This window comes from Mobula hypostoma, chromosome 21, assembly GCF_963921235.1.
Source record: "Mobula hypostoma chromosome 21, sMobHyp1.1, whole genome shotgun sequence".
Lineage (NCBI taxonomy): Eukaryota > Metazoa > Chordata > Chondrichthyes > Myliobatiformes > Myliobatidae > Mobula > Mobula hypostoma.
Window position 1 is genome coordinate 26,246,812 of NC_086117.1, and position 15,682 is coordinate 26,262,493.

Here is a 15,682-nt window from a genome sequence, read left to right on the forward strand (position 1 = left end):
CTCGTCACCACCTGAGATTCTACCAACAATGGTTGTATCGTCAGCAAATTTATAGATGGTATTTGAGCTAGGCCTAGCCACACAGTCATGTGTATACAGAGAGTAGAGCAGTGGGCTAAGCACACACCCCTGAGGTGCGCCAGTGTTGATCGTCAGCGAGGAGGGTATGTTATCACCAATCCGCACAGACTGTGGTCTTCTGGTTAGGAAGTCAAGGATCCAATTACAGACGGAGGTACAGAGGCCCAGGTTCTGCAAATTCTTACTCAGGATTGTGGGAATGATGGTATTAAAATGCTGAGCTATAGTTGATGAACAGCATCCTGACGTAGGTGTTTGTGTTGTCAAGGTGGTCTAAAGCTGTGTGAAGAGCCATGGAGTTTGCATCTGCCGTTGACGCCAGAGAGACATTCTGTAATGATCAATAAACCAATTGTTTGGAATCAAATGACCATGCCTAGTGTCTCAGGGCTGGGTGTGTCTGCATCCATGCCAAACCCCACCCCCACCCCTGGCACTTCTTCTCTGCCACCTGTTCCACATCCTTCCCACAGTGCTCCATTCTCACTGTTCCCAATGTCCTTTGCTCCCGCCAGATTTACAAACTCATTCTCCGTCGCACATTGGCAAATACAGTACTTTGCAAAAATATTAGCACCCTAGCTATATAAATGTGCCTAAGAGTTGTGCACAGTACTGTGCATATCATCAAGAAGCTGCAGTGAAGTTAAAGCCAACGCGGGTAAAGGGGGAAAACTCTCTCATTGCTGGAATCATGCAATGTGAGATGTCAGTGGAAGCATATAGTTCAGCCAGAAGATTGTCACAGGAATTCCTCAAGGCAGTGCTTCAGGACTAAGCACTCAATGTCAGTAAGACAAAATAATTGATTGTGGACTTCAGAAAGGATAAGACGAGGGAACATGAACCAACCCTCATAGAGGGATCAGAAGTGGAGAGAGTGAGCAAATTCAAGTTCCAGGATGTCAAGATCTCTGAGGATCTAACCTGGTTCCAACAATGTGATGCAGCTATAGAGAAGGCAAGACAGTGGCTAAATTTCACGAGGAGTTTGAAGAGATTTGGTTTGTCACCTAAAACACTCAAAAACTTCCATAGATGTACCGTGGAGAGCATTCTGACTGGCTGCATCACTGTCTGATATGGGGGGGCTACTGCACAGGACTGACAGAAGCTGCAGAACGTTGTAAAATTAGTCAGCTCCATCTTGGGTACTGGCATCCGTAGTATCCAAGACCTCTTCAAGGAGTGGTGCCTCAGAAAAGTCCATTATTGAGGACCCCCAACACCCAGGGCATGGCTTCTTCTCATTTTTACCATCAGGGAAGGAAGTACAGAAGCCTGAAGGCACACACTCAGCGATTCAGGAACAGCTTCTTCCCCTTTGCCATCCGATTCCTGAATGGACATTGAACTCATGAACACTACCTCATTTCTTCTTTTCTTTTTCAATCTTTTTATTAGTTTCATAAAGATATAAACATGACATGGTAGTAGTACAAAGTTATTGGGAATACATTGTTATAATTAACATAAATGATTATAAAGCCAAATAATACTTAAATGGTAAAACTCCCAATCATATAGGATATAAATGAATAATATAAAACAAAGAAAAATATCTAGTAACTACCTCATTTTATAAATAAATATTATTTCTGTTTTTGCACTATTTTTAATCATTTTAATATAAATACACATTCTTTCTGTAATTTATTTACTTTTTTGTTTCTTTCTCTGTTATTATCTATTGCATGGTACTGCGGCTGCTAAGTTAACAAATTTCACAACACATGCCGGTGATAATAAACCTGATTCTGATTCATCAGCTTCTTTATTAATAGGAATGCAAGCTGATAATTGCTCAGCCTTCAGTTCCATTCGCAACCTATCAGATACTGAGACTGCCAGAGCCTGCATCTATCATGATCAGAATATTCAGGATTAAATTGATAAGTGGTAATAAAATTCATGCAACACAATGATAGGCAATGTCCGTTTTAACAAGTGAGAATCTACTATTGTCAGATCCCTTACCAATAATATCTTGGATGTCACCACAGACTGCCTATATATTGTGGCTCAAGGAACGAGTAAGAGGCTGCATTCAGCTGCGGGTAATTCACTCCGTGACTTCCCAAAGCACTCTTCCACCATTGAAAGGCATGCCACGCTGTGTAAATATGTAAAAATTCAAAGGTCAGAGTTCAAACGTATTGGGAGTACACCTAATTTAGTGATTTTGGGATTACATGGAATTCTAAAGAATTCCAGAGGCATTTGACCCAATCACTTCCTTAAAGCAATTATGCTCTCCATGAGCCTCTTCTCACCTTCCTCTCATCCTACAAGCATTCTTCTATTCCTCTCTCCCTAAGCTACCGATCTAGCTTCTCTTGAAATTCATCTGTACGATTCACTTCAGCTACTCTTTTTTAGTAGCAAATTTAACATTCACACCACTATCTATAGTCAGAATGGGATTTATGAGCAACTATTTTGGATTTATGGCCCTTTTTATTTGAACACTTTTTAAGTGGAACCAGCGTCACTTTCAAACGGTCAGGTCACCTTTCATCTCATGACAATATTTTTTTTTCGTTTACCTTGCCTGGTTCATAATAAGTATTTTTTCCCCCAACCTACTACTTAGAACTTTTACCTCACTGAGGTATTTCAATAATTATCTAAAACATATTATGTTATAACATAATACTGGTATAATCCTATTGAAATTGTAATTGATAAGAGTGTCAACACAACACTTTTACCTCTTTGGCCAACTGCTATTACTACACAGTTCAGTTGTTCTCCTTTATGGGGGTTGGGGAGAACTGGCACAGACGAGGGATGGGAATGCATACTGTTAACCAAGGTAACCAAGTAAGAGTTCTACTGAATTAGACATTAGTTTAGCACCCTAAGTCACATTAAACGCCACTAACTTCATTGGTAAATAAATTGAGTGAAGTGTGAATCTTTCATTGTACCTGGATTAGATATATTATTAATCTAAGGAACAACTGGCCAGTCTATGGAATACCCTCCCTCAGAAAGTAGTGGTAGTTGTTGGTATTGATTCATTAAAAAATGCACAAGAGAATTCTTTCAACAAATGACACCAGGATATCGTATGTGGGCAATATGACACATGTTAAGTGACACATGCTTGGAAGGAACCTGTAACTTTGAACCTGTGATGGTTAAGGGAATTCACCCCTGTACTTTTCACCTTGTGTCATAGAAACATAGAAACATAGAAAATAGGTGTGGGAGTAGGTCATTCGGCCCTTCGAGCCTGCACCGCCATTCAGTATGATCATGGCTGATCATCCAACTCAGAACCCTGCACCAGCCTTCCCTCCATACCCCCTGACTCCTTTAGCCACCAGGGCCATATCTAACTCCCTCTTAAATATAGCCAATGAACTGGCCTCAACTGTATCCTGCGGCAGAGAATTCCACAGATTCACCACTCTCTGTGTGAAGAGGTTTTTCCTCATCTCGGTCCTAAAAGGCTTCCCCTTTATCCTCAAACTGTGACCCCTCGTTCTGGACTTCCCCAACATCGGGAACAATCTTCCTGCATCTAGCCTGTCCAATCCCTTTAGGATTTTATACGTTTCAATCAGATCCCCCCTCAATCTTCTAAATTCCAAAGAGTATAAGCCTAGTTCATCCAGTCTTTCATCATATGAAAGCCCTGCCATCCCAGGAATCAATCTGGTGAACCTTCTTTGTACTCCCTCTATGGCAAGGATGTCCTTCCTCAGATTAGGGGACCAAAACTGCACACAATACTCCAGGTGTGGTCCCACCAAGGCCTTGTACAACTGCAGTAGTACCTCCCTGCTCCTGTACTCGAATCCTCTTGCTATAATTGCCAGCATACCATTCGCCTTTTTCACCGCCTGCTGTACCTGCATGCCCACTTTCAATGACTGGTGTATAATGACACCCAGGTCTCGTTACACCTCCCCTTTTCCTAATCAGCCACCATTCAGATAATAATCTGTTTTCCTGTTTTTGCCACCAAAGTGGATAACTTCACATTTATCCACATTAAATTGCATCTGCTATGAATTTGCCCACTCACCTAACCTATCCAAGTCACCCTGCATCCTCTTAGCATCCTCCTCACAGCTAACACTGCCACCCAGCTTCATGTCATCCGCAAACTTGGAGATGCTGCATTTAATTCCCTCATCCAAGTCATTAATATACATTGTAAACAACTGGGGTCCCAGCACTGAGCCTTGCGGTACCCCACTAGTCACTGCCTGCCATTCTAAAAAGGTCCCGTTTATTCCCACTCTTTGCATCCTGTCTGCCAACCAATTCCCTATCCACATCAATACCTTACCCCCAATACCGTGTGCTTTAAGTTTGCACACTAATCTCCTGTGTGGGACCTTGTCAAAAGCCTTTTGAAAATCCAAATATACCACATCCACTGGTGCTCCCCTATCCACTCTACTAGTTACATCCTCAAAAAATTCCATGAGATTCGTCAGACATGATTTTCCTTTCACAAATCCATGCTGACTTTGTCCGATGATTTCACCACTTTCCAAATGTGCTGTTATCACATCTTTGATAACTGACTCTAGCAGTTTCCCCACCACCGATGTTAGGCTAACCGGTCTATAATTCCCTGGTTTCTCTCTCCCTCCTTTTTTAAAAAGTGGGGTTACATTAGCCACCCTCCAATCCTCAGGAACTAGTCCAGAATCTAAAGAGTTTTGAAAAATTATCACTAATGCATCCACTATTTCTTGGGCTACTTCCTTAAGCACTCTGGGATGCAGACCATCTGGCCCTGGGGATTTATCTGCCTTCAATCCCTTCAATTTACCTAACACCACTTCCCTACTAACATGTATTTCCCTCAGTTCCTCCATCTCACTGGAACCTCTGTCCCCTACTATTTCTGGAAGATTATTTATGTCGTCCTTAGTAAAGACAGAACCAAAGTAATTATTCAATTGGTCTGCCATATCCTTGCTCCCCATAATCAATTACCTGTTTCTGTCTGTAGGGGACCTACATTTGCCTTAACCAATCTTTTTCTTTTCACATATCTATAAAAGCTTTTACAGTCAGTTTTTAATGTTCCCTGCCAGTTTTCTCTCATAATCTTTTTTCCCCTTCCTAATTAAGCCCTTTGCCCTCCTCTGCTGAATTCTGGATTTCTCCCAGTCCTCAGGTGAGCCACTTTTTCTGGCTAACTTGTATGCTTCTTCTTTGGAATTGATACTATCCCCAATTTCCCTTGTCAGCCACGGGTGCACTATCTTCCTTGATTTATTCTTTTGCCAAACTGGGATGAACAATTGTTGTAGTTCATCCATGCGATCTTTAAATGCTTGCCGTTGCATATCCACCGTCAACCCTTTAAATGTCGTTTGCCAGTCTATCTTAGCTAATTCACGTCTCATACCTTCAAAGTTACCCTTCTTTAAGTTCAGAACCTTTGTTTCTGAATTAACTATGTCACTCTCCATCTTAATGAAGAATTCCACCATATTATGGTCACTCTTACCCAAGGGGCCTCTCACGACAAGATTGCTAATTAACCCTTCCTCATTGCTCAATACCCAGTCTAGAATAGCCTGCTCTCTAGTTGGTTCCTTGACATGTTGGTTCAAAAAACCATCCCGCATACATTCCAAGAAATCCTCTTCCTCAGCACCCTTACCAATTTGGTTCACCCAATCTACATGTAGATTGAAGTCACCCATTATAACTGCTGTTCCTTTATTGCACACATTTCTAATTTCCTGTTTAATACCATCTCCAACCTCACTACTACTGTTAGGTGGCCTGTACACAACTCCCACCAGCGTTTTCTGCCCCTAGATCAGTTGTAATGTAATCAATGGAGACTGATTGCTATGATTAATCAACTACTCCATTATTGTATCTTTTGACAACCTGGATGGTAATGGAGGGACCTTAATCTTTTATTGTTTAGCAAGTCGTGATCTCAAGCATACCTTGATCTGAACCAGACTAGCAGGTGGAGGCTTCAATGTACCTTAAGGTCTCTGGGCCAGGGAAAGGAAAATTAGATCTGCACTCAGAGATCCTAAGTGGAGATGCAAGCTTGGAAGTGGATTTTGTATGGATTTTAGGTGAAGACATCGGCTTCGTGTGCCATCCTCCGCACATTGCCTGGACATTAGCATTGAAGAAGAGACAGGATCAGCTACCCGAGGTGAGAAGCCTGCAGAACCGTACTGCAACATAACACAGCACATTCAGGAACACAAAGGGATAACCCACAGAGAAATAACTGGACAAAGAATGGCATACATTCCTACAACAACATTCAGTTCTTTTTGAAGTGCAGTTGCTGTTATGCTTAAAAGGGGCAGGTACTTCTGTACAAAAAGATTCCACAAAAAGCAACGTGACAATCTGCATTGTGATATCAGAAGATGTTCAACTACTGGGTAAGACACCTTGGGGAACTCTGCTCTACTTTTAAAGAAGTGGCAATGAGGATTTTTACACGACTATTGGAGGACAAACGGAGACTCATTTTAAGGTTGTATCTGACAGGCAGTAACTGTGATAGCATAGCTCCCCCTCAGCACTGTGACTGTGGGTTGAAATCTCTGCAGGTGCACTTGAACCTGTAACTAACCTTAAATGTGAGAGTTAAATTCAGTAAGGTCAGTGCTTTCTGAATATGAGGAAGTAAATCAGATTTTTCAGGATGAGCAATTCACTCAAGTCCTTTGCAACACACACATAAAATGCTGGAGGAGCTCAGCAGGTCAGGCAGCATCTCCGGAAATGAATAAACAGTTGACGTTTTGGGCCGAGACCCTTCTTCAGGACTGGAAGGGAAAGGGGAAGATGCCAGAATAAAAGGTGGGGGGAGGTGAAGCCAGGTGGGTGAGAAAGATAAAGGGCTGGAGAAGAAGGAATCTGATAGGAGGGGAGAGTGAACCATTGGAGAAAGGGAAAGAGGAGGGGACCCAGGGTTGGATGTGATAGGCAAGTGAGGAAAAGAGGTAAAAGGCCAGAGTGGGAAATAGAAGAAGGGGTGGCGGGGGAAACAGATTTTACTGGGAGGAAAAATTGATATTTATGCCATCAGGTTGGAGGCTGCCTGGACGGAATATAGAGTATTGCTCCTCCACCCTGAGGGTGGCCTCATTTTGGCACAAGAGGAGGCCATGGACTGACATGTCGGAATGCAAATGGGAAACAGAATTAAAATGTTGGCCATTGGAAGTTCGGCTTTTGGTGGATGGAATGGAGGTGCTCAACGAAGTGGTCCCCCAATTTACTATGGGTCTCACCAATATACAGAAGCCTGCATTGGGAGTGCCGGACACAATAGACGAACCCATCAAACTTGCAGATGAAGTGTTGCCTCACTGGATGGTCTGTTTGGTGCCCTGAACAGAGGTGAGGGGGGCAGGTATAGCACTTCAGCCGCTTTCAGGGATAAGTGCCAGGAGGGAGAGCAGTGGAGAGGGACGAATAGAGAAGGGAATCACGGAAGGAGGGATCCCTGTGGAAAGCAGAGGGGGATCAGTAAAGATATGTTTGGTGGTAGGACCAAGTTGAGATCACCTCAGGGTGGAAGAGCAATACCTTATATTCCATCTAGGTAGCCACCAACCTGATGGCATGAATATCAATTTCTCCTTCCGGTTTGAAAAAAAATCCTCCTACTCCCCTCCTTCTATTCCCCACTCTGGCTCTGACACCTTCTCACCTGCCTATCATCTCCCCCTAGGTCCTTTCCTCCTTCTCTTTCTCCTATGGTCCACACTCATCTCCTATCAGATTCCTTCCTCTCCAGCCCTTTTAACTTTCCTACCCACCTGGCTACCCTATCACCTTCTAATTATCCTCCTTCCCTTTGCCCCGTATTTATATTCTGGTGTCTTTCCCCTTCCTTTTCAGTCCTGAAGAAGAGGAACGTCAACTGTTCATTCATTACCACAGATGCTGCCTGACCTGCTGAGTTCCTCCAGCGTTTTGTGTGTGTTGCTTTGGATTTCCAGCATCTGCAGGGATTTCCAACGTCTGCAGAACCTCTCATGTTTATGACTTATCACTCAAGTCCTTTGAAGTGGTTTGGTTGCTTGTATACTTCTCCAGACCACCAAAGCTTCTCTGTAACCCAAGCAATATAATCTTATTTCTTCACATAAGGGCAGCTTGTCCTTAAATAATCTAAAGTGTTTTGAAATTAAAAAATCACCAAAACATTGTAAAACCTTACAGTTTAAGCAACAGTATCATGATTAATCTTCGAAGAATCTCTGCAAAAAAATACTTTTAAAGGAAGCGTATCAGAATCAGAATTAGGTTTATTATCACCAGCATATGTCATGAAATTTGTTAACTTAGCAGCAGCAGTTCAAAGCAATGCATAACACAGAAGAAAAAAATCAATTACAGTATATGTATATTGAATAGATTAAAAATCATGTAAAAGTAGAAATAATATATATTTAAAACGAAAGGTAGTGTTCACAGGTTCAATGTCCATTCAGGAATCGGTTGGCAGAGGGGAAGAAGCTGTTCCTGAATCGCTATGTGTTTGCCTTCAGGCTTCTGTATCTCCTGCCTGATGGTAACAGTGAGAAAAGGGCATGCCCTGGGTGCTGGGGGCCCTTAATAATGGACGCTGCCTTTCTGAGACACCGCTCCCTGAAGATGCCCAGGAAACTTTGTCGGCTAGTACCCAAGATGGAGCCGACTAAATTCACGACCCTCTGCAGCTTCTTTCAGTCCTGTGCAGTAGCACCTAACAGTGACACAGTCTGTCAGAATGCTCTCCATGGTACATCTGTAGATGAGTGTTTTTACTGACATACTAAATCTCTTCAAACTCCTAATGAGATATAGTCACTGCCCTGCCTTCTTTATAGCTGCATTGATATGTTGGGACCAGGTTAGGTCCTCAGAGATCCTGATCAAGGGGGGTGCACATATAATTCATCCTTAAATTGAAACAATACACTAACTGAAGAGGGATTCCCACACCTATAGAGAAAATTCTTGTGATCAAGTCCCTTATGGCTTACCACTCCTTATCTCCGTAATCTCCATTAACCTTGATCCCTGAATATCTCCATTTCTTGCTTTTTGCAGTTCACCTAATTTAATTATTTTAGGTTGGTTCTTTGCTTTCAAAGGTCAACATTCAAAGTAAAGTTCTTATTTAAGTACACGTGTCACCATATACAGCCCTGAGCTTTGTTTTCTTGTGGACATACACAGTAAATCCAAGAAACGCAATGGAATCAATGAAAGTCGTCACCCAACAGGACAGACAAGCAGCCAATGTGCAAAAGACAACAAACTACGTAAATACAAAAGAATAATTTTTAAAATATAATAAATAAGCAATAAGTATCGAGAACATGAGAAGAAGCGTCCTTGAAAGTGAGTCCATATGTTGTGGAAACGGTTTAGTGATGGGTTGAGTGAAGTTATGCCCTCTGGTTGAAGAGCCTGATTGTTGAGGGGTAAGTTCAGTTACCAATGTCCTAAGCTCTGGTATCTTCTCCCTAAAGCAAGTGGCATCATCATCTACAGATGGTCTCAATGCATTTGGAGATGAGAAAGTTACCAAGCAATTGCAAAATACTTCAGTAGGCTCTAAGTTCAAAGTTGAAAGCTCAAAGTAAATTTTATTATTGGAATTCATATATGCCACCACATACAACCCTGAGATTCTTTTTCCTGCGGGCATACTCAGCAAATCTAGAGAATAGTAGTTCTAACAGGATCAATGAAAGATCAGCCAGAGTGCAGATGAAACTGAGCAAATGCAAATATAAATAAACAGCAATAATTAATAAGAACATGAAATAACAAGATAACGAGTCCTTAGAGTGAGATCATTGGGAACATCTCAATAGATGAGTGCGGTTATCGGATTTTGTTCAACAGCCTGATGGTTGAGGGCTAGGAGCCATTCTTGACCCTGGTGGTGTGAGTCCTGAGGTTCTTGTACCTTCTACCTGATGGCAATAATGAGAAAAGAACATGGCCTGGGTGGTGAGGATCTCTGATGATGGATGTTGCTTTCCTACGACAGCATTTCATGTAGATGTGCTCAATGGTTGGGAGGGTTTTAGCCGTGATGTTCTGGGCCACATCCACTACCTTCTGTAGGATTTTCTGTTCAGAGGCGTTGGTGTTCCCATACCAGGCCATGATGCAGCCAGTCAGTACACTTTCCACCTCACATCTGTAGAAGTTTGCCAAGGTTTTTGATGACATGCCGAATCTCCACAGACTCCTGAGGAAGTAGAGGCACTGTTGTGCTTTCTTTGTAATTACATTTACATGATGGGTCCAGGACAGGTCCTCTGAGCTAGTGACACCCAGGAACTTGAAGATATTGACCCTCTCAACCTCTGATCATCCAATGAGTGCTGGCTCTTGGACCTCTGGTTTCCCTTTCCTGAATTCTACAATCAAGAATATGGTGTTGGAGCTGGACTTTACCACGCAATCCCCGGTGTAAAGCCAGTAGAGCAAGGGGCTAAGCACACAGCCTGTGAAGCATCTGTGCTAATGGAGATCGTGAAGGAGACTGGGTATGCAAGTGAAGAAATACAGGATCCAACTGCACAAGACGGTGATTGAGGCCCAGGTCTTGGAGCTTACTGATTAGTTTTGAGGGTATGATGGTGTTAATTCATCGATAAAGAGCATCCTGATGCATGCCTCTTTGCTATCCGGATGTCCCAGGGCTGAGTGAAGAGTCAATGAGATGGCATCTGCTGTGGACCTGTTGCTCTGGCAGGCAAATTGGAGTGGATCCAAGTCACCTCTCAGGCAGGATTCATCACAAGCCTCTCAAAATACGTCACTACCGTGGATGTAAGTGCCACTGGGCGATAGTCATTGAGGTAGGTTCCCACGCTCTTCTTGGGCACCGGTATAATTGAAGCCTGCTTGAAACAGGTGGGTACCACACACTGCTGAAGCGAGAGGCTGAAGATATTAGTGAACACACCAGCCAGTTGGTCAGCACAGGTATTCAGTACTCAGCCAAGTAACCCATTCGGAGCGGATGCTTTCCTCGGATTCACTTCCTGAAGACAGCCCTCACGTCAGCTACAGATACCGACACCAAAAGGATCATTAGGAGATGTGGGGGTTGGCGATGATTCCTCTATGTTCTGTTGGTCAAGGTGAGCATAGAAGTCATTGAGTTCATCTGGAAGTGAAGCTCTGCTGTCCCCCATGTCACTTGATATAACTTTGTAGGAGGTGAGAGCATTCAAGCCCTGCCACAGCTGTCTAGCATCCCTTGTTGATTCTAGTTTGGCCTGGTATCTCCACTTCGCCCATGAGATGGCTTTCCAGAGATCATACCTGCACCTCTTGTAGCTTTCTTCGTCTCCACACTTAAATGCCACTGATCCCGGCAAATTTCAGACTTCATGGTTCATCCAGGGCTGCTGACTGGGTAAGACTCTGAATGATTTGGTGGGGACACACTCATCCACAGCAGTTTAATAAAGTCTGTTACAAGCCTGGTGTAGTTATTCAGATTCACAGATGAGACCTACTCTAGAAACTCGAGTACATAAACCAGGCTCATAGACCATGTGCAAATATGGAGCAATGCTAACTTTCAAGGAAGGTGTTAAGCAGAGGTCCAATTAGATGGATTTAGATATTTCTACTATTTTCAAAAAACAGAGCTTTCCACAGCTCTTGGCTTCATCCCTCCCCCTCCTGTCTTCTCCTATCATTTCGGGTCTTCCCCTCTCCCTCCCACTTTCAAATCACTTACTATCTCTTCTTTCCATTAGTCCTGACGAAGGATCTCGACCCAAAACGTCGACTGTACTTCTTCCTAATGTTGCTGTCTGGCCTGCTGCGTTCCACCAGCATTTTGCCTGTGTTGCTTGAATTTCCAGCATCTGCAGATTTCCTCGTGTTTGCTTTCCACAGCATCCTACTGATAACTGAAAACATTTACGCATATAGCCTGATCATTATGCTCTGGTGTGTGGGGCAGATTTTTACTTCTGCAATTAGCTACCACATTTACTATGCTATAACATTAAGTAGATTTCAAAAGTACTTTGTTGACTGGAATGTGCTTTAATACTTTTTCATGCACATTATATAACTTCGTCTTTCCTTGCATTACCAACTGTTTCTTGTTTACCAATTTCTGAGATAGAGTTTTCACTTATATAAGAACATTGGTTGAGGTACCAATCCCCCAAATGAGGTACATTCCCCAGTTATCTTACAACCAGGCCCTTGTATGAGTCAGTTCTCAAAGCTCATCACCAAGAGAGTTTCCTTACCACATGCCAATATCTGGTAAGGATTAATTAACTAGTCAACAGTCACATACAAAAGAAAATCTGCAGCTACTGGAAATCCGAGCCACACACACACACAAAATGCTGGAGGAACTCAGCAGGCCAGGCAGCATCTATGGGAAAAAGTACAGTTGACGTTTCGGGCAAAAACCCCTTGGCAGGACAGTTACATTCTTGCTCTATCAATGTGTTAGAAGACAATGAGAAGAATATCAGTTTTATTTTGTCCAGCAGTTGTTTTGTTGCCATGTCTGTCAGCACTTACAAGAAAGAAGGGAACAGTAAAGAGATGCAGGCCAGGCAGCATCTCTAGGAAGAGGTACAGTCGACGTTTCAGGCCGAAGGGTCTCAGCCTGAAACGTCAACTGTACCTCTTCCTAGAGATGCTGCCTGGCCTGCTGCGTTCACCAGCAACTTTGATGTGTGTTGCTTGAATTTCCAGCATCTGCAGAATTCCTGTTGTCAACAGTAAAGAGTTGATTGCCCAAATGACCAGTGGTTGAGGATGTCCCATTTCTACACAGGAGCTGAAGACTGAGTTGTTCCGCCTACGATGGGATTTCCTCTCACTCAACCATCTCACAAAAAACAGATGTATATAGAGTCCCCAAAGTAAGGTGAAACCAGTATGCCCTTTTCGGACTGTGATGTGTTCTTTTTATAAATCTGTGATTTGCATGGGGTGAGAAGGAAGCAATGATTAACAATGCAAACATAAAATCAAGAGGCTGGCACCCCTCTCTCGTAAACACATCAAAACAAACACCAAAGTAAGGATGCCAATAGCAATAGATTCAACCACAATTATTTCGTATTTACTATCTATCTCTAATTGTCACTAAACTGAGGAGACCGCTAGGAGTAACTATTAGTGGGTCTGTGGTCACATCATGATTGGCCACACTGGGCAGGAACTGCAGATTGCCTTCCCTGAAGAACATTGGTGGGTTTTTCTAACTATCCAATAATTTCCTTGCCATGATTACTGAAATGAGCAACATTTTAGAAATTTATTTGATTACTTGAAATTGAACACCTTAGAACCATGGAGGGATTATCCTCATATTGATATTGGTTCTTTTACCAACCATCTTAAATTGAATTACAGACTTTTCTGCCACAGGAAACATCTCCCCTCTGTCAAATCTCCACTTAACATAGGGAGAGCAAACTTAGCTTTTCCAGTCTCCTCATGGAGAAAAAAGCCAGCGTTTCCAGTCCCCACATAAATGCCCTTCCTCCCTTCTCTTCCTCTATAAACACTTTGACATCCTTCCTAACGTCCACCCCTTTGAACACCCATTTGACCAGTCTCCTGCAGTCTGTTACATTCCTCAGCATTCTTTGCTACATATCTGAATTTCATGCCATCTGCAAACCTTTAAATTATGCCTGTATATCCAAGCACAGGTCATTAATATTTATCAAAAAGAGCAGCGCTCCCAATACCAACCCTTGGGGAACACCGCTGTATACATCACTTCAGTATGAAAAACAACTGTTCACCAATACACAGTTCAGTAAGTACAATGTTTTTTAATGTCGGCTGTGTGCCAGGTGGGGAGGATGAGGGCGGGTAAGGGAACAGTCCCTCAAGCAGCATCATTTCCTTCCTCCTCCGCCTCTTCCTCCAAGCAAGCTGAACACTGTGACATTCCCAAGGGAGCACCACAGAGCAGACAGTTTTGACTACACACCCACAAAAATTTCTCTCATGAAAACGCTCTCCTGAAAATACTGCTCCAACTGTGCAGTAATGTTCCTAACCGAGGAGATTACATTTTCACAGGAACAAAAGGCGATTTATCCCTTCAAATTTGCTCTTCAATTAGATCATGGCTGAGCTGCTTTTTAACAACATATCCCTTGGTGTAAGTTTGAGATGTACACCACCAATTGTGCAAAGGAATGCTACCCAACAACAAACCTGAACAACCATGGCCTAATGTTATTTTTTCCCTTCTCTAAAGATTCATTCCTCTCTATCTGCTCTGTCAAAATCTTTATTCATCTTAAATATTTCAATTAGATTGCTCCCTAGTTTTCAAAACTTGTGAAATACCAGCCTTTTAAATGTGATTTGCCTTTATATTTAAACCTCCAAACTGCATTGAAACATTGAATATAGGATCAAGACTAGGCCATTGGGACCATCACGTCTGCTGTGCCACTAATATAATGGCTGATTGTCTGGCTTTTTCCCATATCCCTGATGTCTTTTGATTCCAAAAATGTATCCATTTCCTTCTTAAAACTTTAGCAACATGGCCTCTATAGCATTCTGTCATAGTAAATTCCATTGGTTCACTACCCTTGGGTGTAAAAAGTTCTCCTTATCTCTGTTCTAGATCACTTGTCTTGTAATGTGAGACCGTGACTTCTCATTCTGGATACACCCGGCTAAGGAATCACCATGATTTATCTAGTCTGTCCAACCTCTGTCAGAACTTTGTCGTTTTTAATGAGGTCTACCCTCCTGCTTCTCGAATGAAAACAAACATAGCAAACCTAAACCTGTCCTTAAACATCGGTCCCAACATTTCAGGAATCATTCTGGTAAACCATTGTTGCCCTTCCTCTATGGCAAGTATATCCTTTCTTAGAACACAGTACTCCTACAGTGGACAACAAACAACAGGAATTCTGCAGATGCTGGAAATTCAAGCAACACACATAAAAGTTGCTGGTGAACGCAGCAGGCCAGGCAGCATCTCTAGGAAGAGGTGCAGTCAACGTTTCAGGCCGAGACCCTTCTTCAGGACTAACTGAAGCAAGAGTGAATAAGGGATTTGAAAGTTGGAGGGGAAGGGGGAGATCCAAAATGATAGGAGAAGACAGGAGGGGGAGGGATGGATAATTGTATCAGTGTATCCTTGCTCCTGTACTTACAGTCAGCAGTCACTTTATGAGGTACAATTTTATGCCTGCTCGATAATACAAATATCTCATCAGCCAATCATGTGGCAGCTGCTTAATGCATAAAAGCATGCAGACATAGTCAAGAGGTTCAGCTGTTGTTCAGACCAAACATCAGAATGGGGAAGAAATGTGATCTAAGTGACTTTGACTGTGGAATGATTGTTGGTGCCAGACAGGGTGGTTTGAGTATTTCAGAAACTGCTGATATGCTGGGATTTTCACACACAACAGTCCCTAGAATTTACAGAGAAAGGTGCGAAAAACAAAAACCATCCAGTGAACGGCCATTCTGTGGGCTAAAACGGCTTGTTAATGAGAGAGGTCAGAGGAGAATGGGCAGACTGGTTCGAACTGACTGGAAAGTGAAAGTAATTTAAATAACCTTGTGGTACAACAGTGATGTGCAGAGG

At 42.7% G+C, this 15,682-nt stretch overlaps 1 long non-coding RNA gene across 4 annotated transcripts in view; it reads right to left on the reverse strand.

Moving 5' to 3' along the window:
• The window catches only part of LOC134359639 (uncharacterized), a 135,436-nt gene that overhangs the window by 56,656 nt on the left and 63,098 nt on the right, over nt 1–15,682 (reverse strand). The window contains exon 1 of one of the 4 annotated variants that reach the window (XR_010021159.1): nt 2,059–2,147. The exons of the other annotated variants lie outside the window; for them this stretch is intronic. This is a non-coding gene — a long non-coding RNA (uncharacterized LOC134359639). Of the gene's footprint in view, nt 1–2,058; nt 2,148–15,682 lie in introns of those variants that run through there. 4 annotated transcript variants of the gene reach the window in all.